This window comes from Nerophis ophidion, linkage group LG24, assembly GCF_033978795.1.
Source record: "Nerophis ophidion isolate RoL-2023_Sa linkage group LG24, RoL_Noph_v1.0, whole genome shotgun sequence".
Lineage (NCBI taxonomy): Eukaryota > Metazoa > Chordata > Actinopteri > Syngnathiformes > Syngnathidae > Nerophis > Nerophis ophidion.
The window spans coordinates 32,946,502-32,963,010 of record NC_084634.1 but is presented as its reverse complement, the minus strand read 5'-3'; the positions used below and the strand labels follow the sequence as shown (position 1 = coordinate 32,963,010).

At 44.7% G+C, this 16,509-nt stretch overlaps 1 long non-coding RNA gene across 1 annotated transcript; it reads left to right on the top strand.

The window, feature by feature from the left end:
* Window positions 1-786: 786 nt before the first annotated feature.
* On the top strand, window positions 787-1,419 carry LOC133541948 (uncharacterized). Its single transcript, XR_009804018.1, has 2 exons — window positions 787-835; window positions 1,251-1,419. It is a non-coding gene; the product is annotated as an uncharacterized LOC133541948 (long non-coding RNA).
* The last annotated feature ends 15,090 nt before the right edge of the window (window positions 1,420-16,509 follow it).

Sequence of the window (16,509 nt, the reverse complement as noted above, 5' to 3'; positions counted from 1 at the left end):
TGGTGGCAGCAAACCTCACAGTAAATTTAGCGAAATGCGAGTTTGCGCGTGCCACAGTCGTCTATTTGGGTAAAGTAGTCGGCCAGGGGATGGTGCGGCCCGTTAACGCAAAGGTGGCAGCTATTGATAATTTCCCTGTGCCGGCGACGAAGAAAGAACTTATGCGCTTTTTGGGTATGATCGGGTACTACCGCAATTTTTGCTGCAATTTTTCAACTGTTGTATCTCCTCTGACCAATTTGTTGAAGGGTGGCGCCAAATTCATTTGGTCGGAGGAGTGTCAGCAGGCTTTCCAGAATGCAAAGCTTTTGTTAACATCAGCTCCGGTCCTGGCTGCACCCAAACTGGATCTGCCATTCCAGCTGCAGGTGGATGCAAGCCAGGTGGGAGCAGGTGCGGTCCTCCTGCAGGCTGATGATGATGGAGTAGCCAGACCGGTTTGCTATTTTTCAAAAAAATTCAACAAATACCAATTTAATTATTCAGTGATTGAAAAGGAAGCATTAGCATTGATTTGGGCATTGCAACACTTTGAAGTCTATGTGGGAGGGGGTCTCCATCCAATTGTGGTCTACTCAGATCACAACCCTCTCACTTTTCTACAGTCTTTCAAAGGGTCCACCAACCAGCGCCTGTTGCGCTGGGCACTGTTTCTGCAGCCATTCCACCTGTTGATCCGCCATATTGGAAAATGTAATGGCTGATGCGCTCTCTCGGGCTCTGGACCAGGAGGTCTAATCATCTCCACTCACTCCTAACCTGCGGTTTTTCTCTGTTTCCCTTAAAGGTCGCTGTCCGGGTACCAGGATTTGCTGGGTGCAGGGAAGGTCGGAGGGTAAGGAGGGTGTTTGGGATGGTTTGGGTTCTGGTTGGTCTGGGGTGGAGGGGAGGTGCGTCATTGGGACTAGAATATAGCTACTGGGGCTACTGTAGGTTTTGGTTTTCTATTTTTTGATGGTGCTTCAGAGACCCAGTTAACACGGGTCTCTGTTTTTAAGGGGGGGGATGTCATGCCCGGCTCTGCCGGTTAGTGTTTGGGGCACTTTGGTCCTCCGACCCGCGGGTGGAGCTGTCGGTTGCTGCCGGTTAGTGTTTGGGGCACTTTGGTCCTCCGACCCGCAGGTGGAGCTGGTCTGTGAAGACGTGCAACATCTCAGAGGGCTGCTGATTGGGCGGCCTATAAAAGGCCTCCCATCAGCATGCTCTCTCTCTCATGCTCTCTCTCTCTCTTTCTCTCTCTCGTCCCACAGGCACATTCGTTTGGTGACCGTATGGTCACGGCAACGACGGCCGGGATTAGCACCACACTAACACCCTTTTGGGACAACACTCATTTACTGATACATTCCTTGGTTAATTCACATTACTGATCACTGATACATGTTGTAAATAAAAGATCTGTTGGCTAAAATGTACAAATCGGTGTGGTCTCCCTTAATGTTACAGCCACTAACAAGCCAGTGGTTGTGACACAATGTTAATATTTTATCATTGATATATAAACTCTATACTCTCGGTAGGGTTCTTGAGGGTGCATGGGAGTTTGCCCAACCAGTCTACATGTGCTTTGTGGACTTGGAGAAGGCATTTGACCGTGTCCCTCGGGAAGTCCTGTGGGGAGTGCTCAGAGAGTATGAGGTATCGGACTGTCTTATTGTGGCGGTCCGATCCCTGTATGATCAGTGCCAGAGCTTGGTCCGCATTGCTGGCAGTAAGTCGGACACGTTTCCAGTGAGGGTTGGACTCCGCCAAGGTTGCCCTTTGTCACCGATTCTGTTTATAACTTTTATGGACAGAATTTCTAGGCGCAGTCAAGGCGTTGAGGGGTTCCGGTTTGGTGGCTGCGGGATTAGGTCTCTGCTTTTTGCAGACGATGTGGTCCTGATGGCTTCATCTGGCCGGGATCTTCAGCTCTCACTGGATCGGTTCGCAGTCGAGTGTGAAGCGGCCGGAATGAGAATCAGCACCTCCAAGTCCGAGTCCATGGTTCTCTCCCGGAAAAGGGTGGAGTGCCATCTCCGGGTTGGAGAGGAGACCCTGCCCCAAGTGGAGGAGTTCAAGTACCTAGGAGTCTTGTTCACGAGTGAGGGAAGAGTGGAACGTGAGATCGACAGGCGGATCGGTGCGGCGTCTTCAGTAATGCGGACGTTGTACCGATCCGTTGTGGTGAAGAAGGAGCTGAGCCGGAAGGCAAAGCTCTCAATTTACCGGTCGATCTACGTTCCCATCCTCACCTATGGTCATGAGCTTTGGGTCACGGGTACTAGCGGCCGAAATGAGTTTCCTCCGCCGTGTGGCGGGGCTCTCCCTTAGAGATAGGGTGAGAAGCTCTGCCATCCGGGAGGAACTCAAAGTAAAGCCGCTGCTCCTCCACATCGAGAGGAGCCAGATGAGGTGGTTCGGGCATCTGGTCAGGATGCCACCCGAACGCCTCCCGAGGGAGGTGTTTAGGGCACGTCCAACCGGTAGGAGTCCACGGGGAAGACCCAGGACACGTTGGGAAGACTATGTCTCCCGGCTGGCCTGGGAACGCCTCGGGATACCCGGGAAGAGCTAGACGAAGTGGCTGGGGAGAGGGAAGTCTGGGCTTCCCTGCTTAGGCTGCTGCCCCCGCGACCCGACCTCGGATAAGCGGAAGAAGATGGATGGATGGATGGATTATATATAAACTATCAGACTGCGTGGTCGGTAGTAGTGGGTTTCAGTAGGCCTTTAATGAAAACTATTTGTTGAACACAAAACATGGCCGTTATAGAAGAATAATCCATAAATCAGTTGTTTTTCAAGCCACAGAGATCAAAGCGTAGGAAATAAAGTAGCGGCTTATAGTCGAAAAGTGTACATTTTCAAAAGGTAAATTATGGGACTTTTGGAGAGGGTGGGAAATCTGGGAACGCCTTTACAAATGAACATTACGCAGCAGAGAGACTCAAAAACGGGTTGTAAAAGTGAATGTGGAGCAAAGTGTACACCAAATTTACACCAAACCATATTTTATACATGATATGTAGACAACAAGGACGTGGTTGAATATAGGGTAACATGTATAGGTCCTTTTCAAGTCTGTGGGGGAATATTTGGACTTGGATAGCAATTCTTTCTGGGGTTTTCATGATTTTGCTGGGTTTTTTTCATGACGTAATACAAAACCCAAAACCAGTGAAGTTGAAACATTGTGTAAATGGTAAATAAAAACAGAATACAATGATTTGCTAGTCATTATCAACTTATATTCAATTGAATAGACTGCAAAGACAAGATATGTAATGTTCGAATTAAGAACTTTTTTTTTTGTTTGCAAATAATTATTAACTGAGAATATAATGGCAGCAGCACATTGCAAAAAAGTTGGCATTTTTACCACTGTGTTACGTGGCCTTTCCTTTTAACTGAGGAGACCAATTTTTGAAGTTTTACAGGTGGAAATATTTACCATTCTTGATTGATGTACAGCTTAAGTTGTTCAACAATCTCCGTTGTGGTCTTTTAGGCTTCATAATGCGCCACACATTTTCAATGGGAGACAGGTTTGGACTACAGGCAGGCCGGTCTAGTACCCGCTAGAGATGCGCGGATAGGCAATTATATCATCCGCATCCGCATCACCAAAGTCGTCATCCACCCGCCGTCCACCCAAACTTTTTATCAGGACCGTACCCGCTGACATACATAGGAGGTTGTCCGCCTTTACCACTCACAGAGCTATTTAAACCTGTTTCACAGAGTAATGATGTCAATTGGAACCGGCGAACGTTCTCGCGACTATCCAATATCGTTCATCCTGATTACAAGAATATGGGCGTGCTGTGAAGCCATTGCCTTAGACACCTTCAACAACATGTACGAACCGATTGTTGGTCCGGCAACATGTTGTGAGCAGCTTCCGCAAATTACACGTTCAAGATTGAAAGGCATACAGGGTGACACAGAGTACACTGATGGTTGTGATATAAACAACTTTAACACTTAGTAATATGCGCCACGCTGTGAAGCCACACCCAACAAGATTGACAAACACATTTCGGGAGAATATCCTCACAGAAACACAACATAATCGCAACACAACAAATACCCATAATCCTTGGTATCCGTGACACTTCCTGAATATATTTTACACCCCCGCGCCCCCAACCCCACCCACCTCACCGAAGCACAGGGGTGGTTTTCTGCTAGCGGGGTGTATAAAATAGTCAGGTGTGTCATGCATACAAAGGATTATGGGTATTTGTTGTGTTGCGTTTATGTTGTGTTACTGTGAGGATGTTCTCCCGAAATGGGTTTGTCGTTCTTAATTGGTGTGGCTTCACAGCGTGGCGCATCTTACTAAGAGTGTTAAAATTGTTCATATCACAACCATTAGTGTACTCTGTGTCACCCAGTATGCCTTGCAGTCGTGTGCATGTTGCCGCGGAAGCCACATTCAACATGATGCTGGACTGACAAGCAGATCATACATGCTGTAGCAGGCGACAAAGTCAATGGCTTCATAGCACGCCCTAATACTTATTTTCTGGGTGACTACCGGCAGTCATTCAGGAGAATGATAGCGTCTCTTATTGTCTTCTCCGCTTAATGACACGGGTCTTAAATGGCTCTTTGAAGGGCAAAGGATACCGATCACAGAACCATGCATAACAAATATTTCTGGATGGTTCAACCGCCACCCGCCCGTATCTAATTAAAATCTATCGTTTCGTCATGTCGCCCGCCCGACCCCGCGGATTATCCGCGGACTCCGCGGATGAGACCGCAAACCGCGCATCTCTAGTACCCGCACTCTTTTACTACGAAGCCACGCTGTTGTAACACGTGCAGAATGTGGCTTGGCATCGTCTGGCTGAAATAAGAAATAATGAAAAACAATATTCATCCATCCATTTCCAGCCGCTTATTGTCGCGGGGGGCGCTGGTGTCTATCTCAACTACAATCGGGCGGAAGGCGGTATACGCCCTGGACAAGTCGCCACCTCATCGCAGGGCCAACACATATAGACAGACAACATTCACACTCACATTCACACACTAGGGCCAATTTAGTGTTGCCAATCAACCTATCCCCAGGTGCATGTCTTTAGAAGTGAGAGGATAATGAAAAATAAAAAAATTGAAAAACACGTTGCTTGAATGGCAACATATTTTGCTCTAAAACCTGTATGTACATTTCAGCATTGGTGGTGCCTTCACAGATGTGTAAGGTACCCATGCCTTGGGCACTAATACACTTTTCTTTCTTGTTCCGGAGGACACGACGTCCAAAGTTTCCAAAAACAATTTAAAATGTGGACTCATCAAGACCACTTCCTCTGTCTTTTTTGCCACTTGTGCCAGCTTTTTTTTAAAAACATGTTGCAGGCATCAAATCCCAAATGAGCTAATATTTGCAAAAAATAACAAAGTTGTCCATTTCCTACATGAAGTATCTTGTCTTTGAAGTCTATTCAATTGAATATAGGTTGAAAAGGATTAGCAAATCATCGTATTCTGTTTTTATTTACCATTTACACAACGTGTCAACTTCACTGGTTTTGGGTTTTGTAAATGAAAAGAAAAGCGACTGAGGAGAATTTCAACACAGTCATGACTTGCTGAGAAAAAAGAAAAAAAAAAAAAGCAGAAACCTTCTGATTATCAGTGTTGTCAAACTATGCTTCTCCCAATAAGACCCTTGGCCTCCTGTCTCTGACCTTTGACCCTCACCTGTCTCCTCAGGGCTGGCCCAGCCTATCAGGTGGCTCCCCCCAGGTGGCTTGTTGCTAAGGACACCGGTCACCTGACAGGGTTGAGGCCAATCACTCCTGCACTGATGCAAAACACCGTCTCTCACACACACACACACACACAAACACACGAAAACGTTGATCCGACCATGTGCAGACCTGAACACTCGATACTGTTGAGTCGAATCTTTACTCGCGTTTCATCTCGTTACCTTTCTTTCACATACTCTTTTAGCGGGTGTTGTTCAATGAACAGCCTTAAGGCCAACCCCCCATGAAAGAAAAATCCCAGTGACAGCTTTTTTTTTGTGTGTGTGTTTTGTTCCACCTTTTTAGGAGATACAAACAAGGAAACATAGTGCACACGTGTACTCTGCGCATACATAAAGAACTCCTTACAGCAGGGGTCCCCAAACTTTTTAACTCGGGGGCCGCATTGGGTTCAGAACGCAGAGGCTATTTCATCACTACAAGCCTGTTTCGCAGGTTTCCCTGCTCTTCGGGGGATTTTATAATAACATAGGCTCCAGCCTGGATGGATGCATTTATAATAAAATCCCTGAAGAGCAGGTAAACCTGCGAAACAGGGGATTTTAGAATAAAATATATAATAAAATCCCCCGAAGAGCAGGGAAATCTGCAAAACAGGGATGAAATAGCCTCAGTGTTTTTTCCTATCCTAACGTATATATACCCTGGACATTCAAGCCAGCATGTGTCCAGGTTCCAAATATTCCCTGATTACCCGGAAATACCAGGAATGTTCCCCCCATTGAAAGAAAAAAAGGGCAATATTGAAACCTCTCTATATACCACATTTCTCAACCGATTCGAACCATTCCAACGTCCACACCCTCCACTCACCCTGGACATTCAAACATTTGAACAATGTATAACGGTTCAACCACAGTGATCTTGTTTTTATATCCATCCATCCATCCATCATCTTCCGCTTATCCGAGGTCGGGTCGCGGGGGCAGCAGCCTAAGCAGGGAAGCCAAGACTTCCCTCTCCCCAGCCACTTCGTCTAGCTCTTCCTGGGGGATCCCGAGGCGTTCCCAGGCCAGCCGGGAGACATAGTCTTCCCAACGTGTCCTGGGTCTTCCCCGTGGCCTCCTACCGGTTGGACGTGCCCTAAACACCTCCCTAGGGAGGCGTTCAGGTGGCATCCTGACCAGATGCCCGAGCCACCTCATCTGGCTCCTCTCGATGTGGAGCAGCAGCGGCTTTACTTTGAGTGCCTCCCGGATGGCAGAGCTTCTCACCCTATCTCTAAGGGAGAGCCCCGCCACACGGCGGAGGAAACTCATTTCGGCCGCTTGTACCCGTGATCTTATCCTTTCGGTCATGACCCAAAGCTCATGACAATAGGTGAGGATGGGAACGTAGATCGACCGGTAAATTGAGAGCTTTGCCTTCCGGCTCAGCTCCTTCTTCACTACAACGGATCGATACAACGTCCGCATTACTGAAGACGCCGCGCCGATCCGCCTGTCGATCTCACGATCCACTCTTCCCCCACTCGTGAACAAGACTCCTAGGTACTTGAACTCCTCCACTTGGGGCAGTGTCTCCTCTCCAACCTGGAGATGGCACTCCACCCTTTTCCGGGCGAGAACCATGGACTCTGACTTGGAGGTACTGATTCTCATTCCGGTCGCTTCACACTCGGCTGCAAACCGATCCAGTGAGAGCTGAAGATCCCGGCCAGATGAAGCCATCAGGACTACCTCATCTGCGAAAAGCAGAGACTTAATCCCGCGGCCACCAAACCGGAACCCCTCAGCGCCCAGACTGCGCCTAGAAATTCTGTCCATAAAAGTTATGAACAGAATCGGTGACAAAGGACAGCCTTGGCGGAGTCCAACCCTCACTGGAAACGAGTCCTACTTACTGCCAGCAATGCGGACCAAGCTCTGGCACTGATCATACAGGGAGCGGACCGCCATAATAAGACAGTCCGGTACCCCATACTCTCTGAGCACTCCCCACGGGACTTCCCGAGGGACACGGTCGAATGCCTTCTCCAAGTCCACAAAGCACATGTAGACTGGTTGGGCAAACTCACATGCACCCTCAAGAACTCTGCCGAGAGTATAGAGCTGGTCCACAGTACGCCGACCAGGACGAAAACCACACCGTTCCTCCTGAATCAGAGGTTCAACTATCCGGCGTAGCCTCCTCTCCAGTACACCTGAATAAACCTTACCGGGAAGGCTGAGGAGTGTGATCCCACGATAGTTGGAACACACCCTCCGGGCCCCCTTCTTAAAGAGAGGGACCCCCACCCCGGTCTGCCAATCCAGAGGTACCGCCCCCGATGTCCACACGATGCTGCAGAGTCTTGTCAACCAAGACAGACCCACAGCATCCAGAGCCTTAAGGAACTCCGGGCGGATCTCATCTACCCCCGGGGCCTTGCCGCCGAGGAGCTTTTTAACTACCTCAGCAACCTCAGCGCCAGAAATAGGAGAGCCCACCACAGATTCCCCAGGCACCGCTTCAGCAAAGGAAGACGTGTTGGTGGGATTGAGGATGTCTTCGAAGTATTCCCTCCACCTTTCAACAACATCCGCAGTCGAAGTCAGCAGAACACCATCCACACCATACACGGTGTTGACAGTGCACTGCTTCCCCTTCCTGAGGCGGCGTATGGTGGTCCAGAATCGCTTCGAAGCCGTCCGGAAGTCATTTTCCATGGATTCCCCGAACTTTTTGCCTCAGCGACCGCTAAAGCTGCACACCGCTTGGCCCGTCGGTACCCGTCCACTGCCTCCGGAGTCCTATGAGCCAAAAGAACCCGATAGGACTCCTTCTTCAGCTTGACGGCACCCCTCACTGCTGGTGTCCACCAACGGGTTCTGGGATTACCGCCACGACAGGCACCAACAACCTTGCGGCCACAGCTCCAATCAGCCACCTCGACAATAGAGGTTCGGAACATGGTCCACTCGGACTCAATGTCCCGCACCTCCCTCGTGACATGTTCAAAGTTCTTCCGGAGGTGGGAATTGAAACTTTGTCTGACAGGAGACTCTGCCAGACGTTCCCAGCAGACCCTCACAATGCGTTTGGGCCTCCCAGGTCTGTCCGGCATCCTCCCCCACCATCGCAGCCAACTCACCACCAGGTGGTGATCGGTAGAAAGCTCCGCCCCTTTCTTCACCTGAGTGTCCAAAACATGAGGCCGCAAATCCGATGACACAACTACAAAGTCGATCATGGAACTGCGGCCTTGGGTGTCCTGGTGCCAAGTGCACATATGGACACCCTTATGTTTGAACATGGTGTTCGTTATGGACAATCCGTGACGAGCACAAAAGTCCAATAACAAAACACCACTCGGGTTTAGATCCGGGCGGCCAGTCTTCCCAATCACGCCTCTCCAGGTTTCACTGTCGTTGCCAACATGAGCGTTGAAGTCTCCCAGTAGGACAAGGGAATCACCCGGCGGAGCAGTTTTTATATATATATATATATATATATATATATATATATATATATATATATATATATATATATATACACAGTGGGGCAAAAAAGTATTTGGTCAGCCACCGATTGTGCAAGTTCTCCCACTTAAAATGATGACAGAGGTCTGTAATTTTCATCATAGGTACACTTCAACTGTGAGAGAAAGAATGTGAAAAAAAATCCAGGAATTCACATTGTAGGAATTTTAAAGAATTTATTTGTAAATGATGGTGAAAAATAAGTATTTGGACAACCAATCAAAGCTCTCACTGATGGAAGGAGGTTTTGGCTCAAAATCTCACGAAACATGGCCCCATTCATTCTTTCCTTAACACGGATCAATCGTCCTGTCCCTTTAGCAGAAAAACAGCCCCAAAGCATGATGTTTCCAACTCCATGCTTCACAGTAGGTCTGGTGTTCTTGGGATGCAACTCAGTATTCTTCTTCCTCCAAACACGACGAGTTGAGTTTATACCAAAATGGATACATGGATGATACAGCAGAGGATTGGGAGAATGTCATGTGGTCAGATGAAACCAAAATAGAACTTTTTGGCATAAACTGAACTTGTCGTGTTTGGAGGAAGAAGAATACTGAGTTGCATCCCAAGAACACCATACCTACTGTAAAGCATGGGGGTGGAAACATCATGCTTTGGGGCTGTTTTTATTACGCCTGGTCGGCATTGTGATGCCAGATTTGTTCCTCCGTGAATGTGTCTGCACGAACACAGCAAAAGGAAAGAAATAATGATTTTGATTGGGACGGCGTGGCGCAGTGGAAGAGTGGCCGTGCGCAACCCGAGGGTCCCTGGTTCAAATCCCATCTAGTACCAACCTCGTCACGTCCGTTGTGTCCTGAGCAAGACACTTCACCCTTGCTCCTGATGGGTGCTGGTTGGAGCCTTGCATGGCAGGTCCCTCCATCAGTGTGCGAATGTGTGTGTGAATGGGTAAATGTGGAAGTAGTGTCAAAGCGCTTTGAGTACCTTGAAGGTAGAAAAGCGCTATACAAGTACAACCCATTTATTTATTTATTTATTTAACAAAAGGAGATATATAACAAAAACACTGGGAGCTAAGAAAAGGCAAATAAAAGACGCTAGCATGAGAGCTAGGAGATACAAATAGACTAAAACTTGGCACGAAGGCACAAAATGTAAAACAAACACAATTAGCACGAGAGCTATGAATAACTAGTGGCTTAGCGTATAAGCTAGCGAGAAAACACATAAACCAGTCGTACAGTTGCATAAAAGCAAACTATAGTCCCAGGCTGATCAAACAAAAGAGGAAGGCTTATATAGGGAAGGTGATTATCTGTAGCAGGTGTGCGGGACCATGAGTAGCAGGTGAAATCAATGAACAACCATGGTGACAAACCAAACAGGAAATAAAGAGGTCAGACTACAAAGTGTGATACAAAAAAGAAACAATACACAAGAATATGTAGTGATCCGAGTAGCGGATCGCAACAGTTTTTCTGCTAAGGGGACAGGACGATTGATCCATGTTAAGGAAAGAATGAACAGTGCCATTTTTTGTGAGATTTTGAGCCAAAACCTCCTTCCATCAGTGAGAGCTTTGAATGGTTGACCAAATACTTATTTTCCACCATAATTTACAAATAAATTATTTAAAATTCCTACAATGTGATATCCTGGATTTTTTTTCACATTCTGTCTCTCACAGTTGAAGTGTACCTATGATGAAAATTACAGACCTCTGTCATCATTTTAAGTGGGAGAACTTGCACAATCGGTGGCTGACTAAATACTTTTTTGCCCCACTGTATACCTTGATGTTGCAGAAAAAAGACCATATGTTTTTTAAACCGATTTCAGAACTCTAAAAAGGTGAATTTGGCGATTGAAACGCCTTTCAATTGTTCGCTGTCGGAGCAATGACCTTTCACCCGTGACGTCACGTTGGGAAGCAATCCGCCATTTTCTCAAACACATTACACACACCAAGTCAAATCAGCTCTGTTATTTTCCGCTTTTTCTACAGTTTTCTGTACCTTTGAGACATCATGCCTCGTCGGTGTGTTGTCGGAGGGTGTAACAACACGAACAGAGATGGATTCAAGTTGACTTACATGGAGTGTGCTAATCAGAAATATCAATGGTCACGGCATGCTAATCGATGCTAACATGCTATTTTGCATCATTATGCCTCATTTGTAACTATATGTGCATCCAGCCTTTCCCTCCACCCACATTTAATGCCAAACAAACACATACCAATCGACGGATTCAAGTTGCACCGGTGGTCAAAAGATGCGAGAGTCCCTCATTTGTACCTATGATGAAAATTACAATCATCTGCCATCATTTATATATATATATATATATATACATATATATATATATGAGCGCAATCATGTCACAGGAAAATGCATGGAAGACACTTCCTGTGCACTTAAGATGTGACTTTAAGGTTTTACTACTTACGTATAAAATACTACACGGTCTAGCTCCAGCCTATCTTGCCGATTGTATTGTACCATATGTCCCGGCAAGAAATCTGCTTTCAAAAGACTCCGGCTTATTAGTGATTCCTAGAGCCCAAAAAAAGTCTGCGGGCTATAGAGCGTTTTCCGTTCGGGCTCCAGTACTCTGGAATGCCCTCCCGGTAACAGTTCGAGATGCTACCTCAGTAGAAGCATTTAAGTCTCACCTTAAAACTCATCTGTATACTCTAGCCTTTAAATAGACCTCCTTTTTAGACCAGTTGATCTGCCGCTTCTTTTCTTTCTCCTATGTCCCCCCCCTCCCTTGTGGAGGGGGTTCGGTCCGATAACCATGGATGAAGTACTGGCTGTCCAGAGTCGAGACCCAGGATGGACCGCTCGTCGGGACCCAGGATGGACCGCTCGCCTGTATCGGTTGGGGACATCTCTACCCTGCTGACCCACCTCTGCTTGAGATGGTCTCTTGTGGACGGGACTCTCGCTGCTGTCTTGGATCCGCTTGAACTGAACTCTCGCGGCTGTGTTGGAGCCACTATGGATTGAACTTTCACAGTATCATGTTAGACCCGCTCGACATCCATTGCTTTCGGTCCCCTAGAGGGGGGGGGGTTGCACACATCTGAGGTCCTCTCCAAGGTTTCTCATAGTCAGCATCGTCACTGGCGTCCCACTGGATGTGAATTCTCCCTGCCCCCTGGGTGTGAGTTTTCCTTGCCCTTTTGTGGGTTCTTCCGAGGATGTTGTAGTCGTAATGATTTGTGCAGTCCTTTGAGACATTTGTGATTTGGGGCTATATAAACAAACATTGATTGATTGATTGATTGACACAGAGAGTAACAAGCAGTATAAAATGGATTAAAAAAGGTCAGATTTAAAAAAAAATTAAAATACAAAAATAAAATTCTAATTCAAATATTTTAACTTGGGACTTCCCGCAGGCCGGATTGTCGACCCCTGCCTTATAGGGTCATAAAAACTACAACAGCTTTACTGTTTGTGTAGCTCAGCCAACGTACGCTGCCGACGTTTTAATAGAAAATCCCACTGGTTTCGAAAGGTAAAGTAAACTAAGTTAAAAAGTGCTAAATTTAAAGGCCTCTGAGCTTTGCGTGGAGCACAAAGTTCGCATGCAAACGCTTATAAACACACAGGAACATGGTCCATGTGTATGTTAATGATTAGGAGAAGGGGCTATTTGCTAGCGATGGGAATGTGGGCAGTGGTTTCCTAAGTGGTGCTATCTGGGTCACAGGGCCAAGGCTACCGACTTTGTATCAGCCGGTTCCACGCTCATCGCTGGCTTCACGTGGAAAAGATGTCAAACTCAGCAGTGAGAAGAAGCCCTTTGATCCCATTTCTCTAAACTTGACATGAACTGCCAATGAGCTGCCAACAATACATTTTTTATTTGGTCCACTTTTTGCGCTTAATGCACTCTGGCAATGATTCTCAGACTGTGGCATGTGTACCACTGGTGCACAGGTGTCAAACTCAATTTATTCATTATTCATTTTATTTTGCCCTCGAAAACCTGAAAATAATATGTATTAATGGAATACTGTAATTTTCCTTCTTTCTTTTTTGGGAGAAAAAAAACACATATTCCATGTAATTATGTTAACTTAAATATTGTCTAATTATGCAAAAATATATTATCAAACATTAAAAAACATTTTTTAAATATAAATAAATACTACTAATAATGATTTCAAGCAAGTTATTTATCAAATTGTGCAAACTAAAAGTAGCAATAGATTTCATGGTAAAATTGTGAAATTTACTGTGTTTTTTACAGCATTTTTCTCTAAATGAAAAAAACAATATTCATTTTTTACTGTAATAAACTGAGGTGCCGTTTTGGCATTTACAATAATACAAAGAAAATTATGCAGTTGATTCTCTGTATTAATAAAACAAAAACTGGCAGCTCAGGTGCCAAAATTCTACTGAAAAATGTATGTTTTTTTTTTATTTACAATAAAAAAAACAATGTAAACTTTACAGTAAAATTCTGGGAACTGAGCTGCCTTTTTTAACCATAAAAACAGCAGCACTGTGTTTCTATTTACATTAATATACACTAAAATGTAGGGAATAAGCGGTAGAAAAATGGATGGATGGATCAAATGTAAGGTGAAATCATTGCAACTTACCATATTTTTTTACATTGTAGTTTTTAAAAATCTACTATCAAAATGCACCAAAAAATTGTGTAACTACCCTCTAGGGCCAAACATAACTGCGATGTGGCCCTCAGTGAAAACCACTTTGACACCTCTGGCCTAGTGGTGCGCGAGCTCCATCTACTTGTAGACAAAAGAATCACTTGATCAAAGCACGGTGTTTTTATTTTATTTTCCCATATTCAAACACAGTGTGACTGTTCAAACTTGTACAATGGCCAAAAAAATACTTGTTAAATAAAACCTTGTTTTTAATGAATATTCCCTTATGATCCGTAGCCCGGGTAATGTTTTGTTTTGTTTAATATTTCCTTAGCTGTTGGTTGATTCTGTTTCGGCACCCTTTGTTCTTAATTGCCATGGGTGCTGATTTTTGTCACCTGCCTCTGATTAGTGGTCAGGACGCTCACCTGCTCCTGGTAACCAACCAGAGAGTTATTTATTCCTACCTCTGTTCGCAACACGCTACATTTAGGTTGGGTATTTATGTTCTTGAAAGTCTACAATTGTTTATATATATATTATATATATATTAGAATTGATTTTGTTGCATCTGGTCTCCCCTGGTGTCACCCACATATGCGGTCCTCTCCAAGGTATAGTTCATTCATAGTCATTCACATTGACATCCCACTGGGTTGTGAGTTTTTCCTTGCCCCTATGTGGGCCCTGAACCGAGGATGTCATTGTGGCTTGTGCAGCCCTTTGAGACACTTGTGATTTAGGGCTGTATAAATAAACATTGATTGATTGAATTACTAGTTTCTTGGCTAGCCTATTGCTAAGCTTTGCCTTAGCTTCTCGTGCCATCCGCACGTTTTCCGTTTTTCCGCATATTCTGCCTTATATGAATAAGTCATCCTTCTTACCTGAACCCTGCTTCCGGACGTCCTTCTGCATCCCGGGGAGACAACCACCGCAAGATCATGCGACGTAAGCACACCTGTGAAGTGAAAACCATTTCAGGTGACAATCTCTTGAAGCTCATGAAGAGAATGCCAAGAGTGTGCAAAACAGTAATCAGAGCAAAGGGTGGCTATTTTGAAGAAAACTAAAATATAAAACATGTTTTCAGTTATTTCACCCTGTTTTGTTAAGTACACAACTCCACATGTGTTCATTCATAGTTTTGATGTGACAATCTACAATGTAAATAGTCATGAGTGTAAAGAAAACACATTGAATATGAAGGTGTGTCCAAACTTGTGTTAATATCTGTGCACACTTTTACAGTTTGCAGCAACCCAAACCACTTTTCTCACTTATGGTGCAATTTAAAAAAAAGGTAACAAATCAAGTCAAAAGCAACACAAGTTAATACGCATGTGCTACACATGCTAACATGCCCACTGAGCCTTGCGAAAATTATTTTAAAAAATACCTTATAAGCACCATTAATTTGTCAAAATTACACCCATCTAATGTCACTATAAAGCAGGGGTCCCCAAACTTTTTGACTCGGGGGCCGCATTGGGGTAAAAAAATTTAGCCGGGGGCCGGGCTGTAAAATATATATCAGGTCAGGAAATAACACAGAGGCTATTTCATCCCTACAAGCCTTTTTCGCAGGTTTCCCTGCTCTTCAGGGGATTTTATAATAACATAGGCTCTAGCACCCCCCGCGACCCCGAAAGGAATAAGTGTTAGAAAATGGATGCATGTATAATAAAATCCCCTGAAGAGCGGGGAAACCTGCGAAACAGGGGATTTTAGAATAAAATATATAATAAAATCCACTGAAGAGCAGGGAAATCTGCAACACAGGGTTGGAGGGATGAAATAGCCTCTGTGTGACCTAACGTATATTCTGTTCTACCCGGTGTTGAGCTATGTATAACGGATAAACCACAGTGACCTTGTTTATATATATATATATATATATATATATATATATATATATATATATATATATATATATGTATATATATATATATATATATATATATATATATATATATATATATATATATATATATTCTTCTGAGCGCAATGATGTCACAGGAAAATGCATAAGAGACAGCGAGAGTAACAAGCTGTATAAAATGGATTAGAAAGGACAGATTTAAAAAATTTTAAATACAAAAATAAAATTCTATTTCAAATATTTTAACTTGGGACTTCCCGAGGGCCGGATTTTGGACGCTGGCGGGCCGGATCAGTGAGAACATGTAATCGGTAGCTTTGTATGTATAATTTTGATAGTCGAACAAAATATTACCGGATATTACCGGATTATGGAGTTACACAGACCTTTAGATCTGATCAGACACATATATACCATATGTTTCGGACAAATGAGTGCACTTAAAATCATTTCAGTTTCTCCAAAATCAACAGTACGCCTGATGTACGGAATAATTCTGGTTGTGCTAACCGACCTCCAAGCAATTTTATATGGTACGTGGTGTAATGATAAGTGTGGCCAGTAGATGGCAGTCACACATAAGAGATATGTGTAGACTGCAATATGACACCAGTAAACACCGAAACTTTAAATGTTCCATTGAAAATAAAGAACATTACACACAGCGCTCAAAAAGTCTGTCAAAAGGTTTTAGTACAACTTTGAAGCCGCACCGCTTGATGGATTGTTGGCGCGTTATGGCTACTGTAATCAGAGATACAAGTATTATTATGGTGTGTGTCAAAATGGCACCCATTA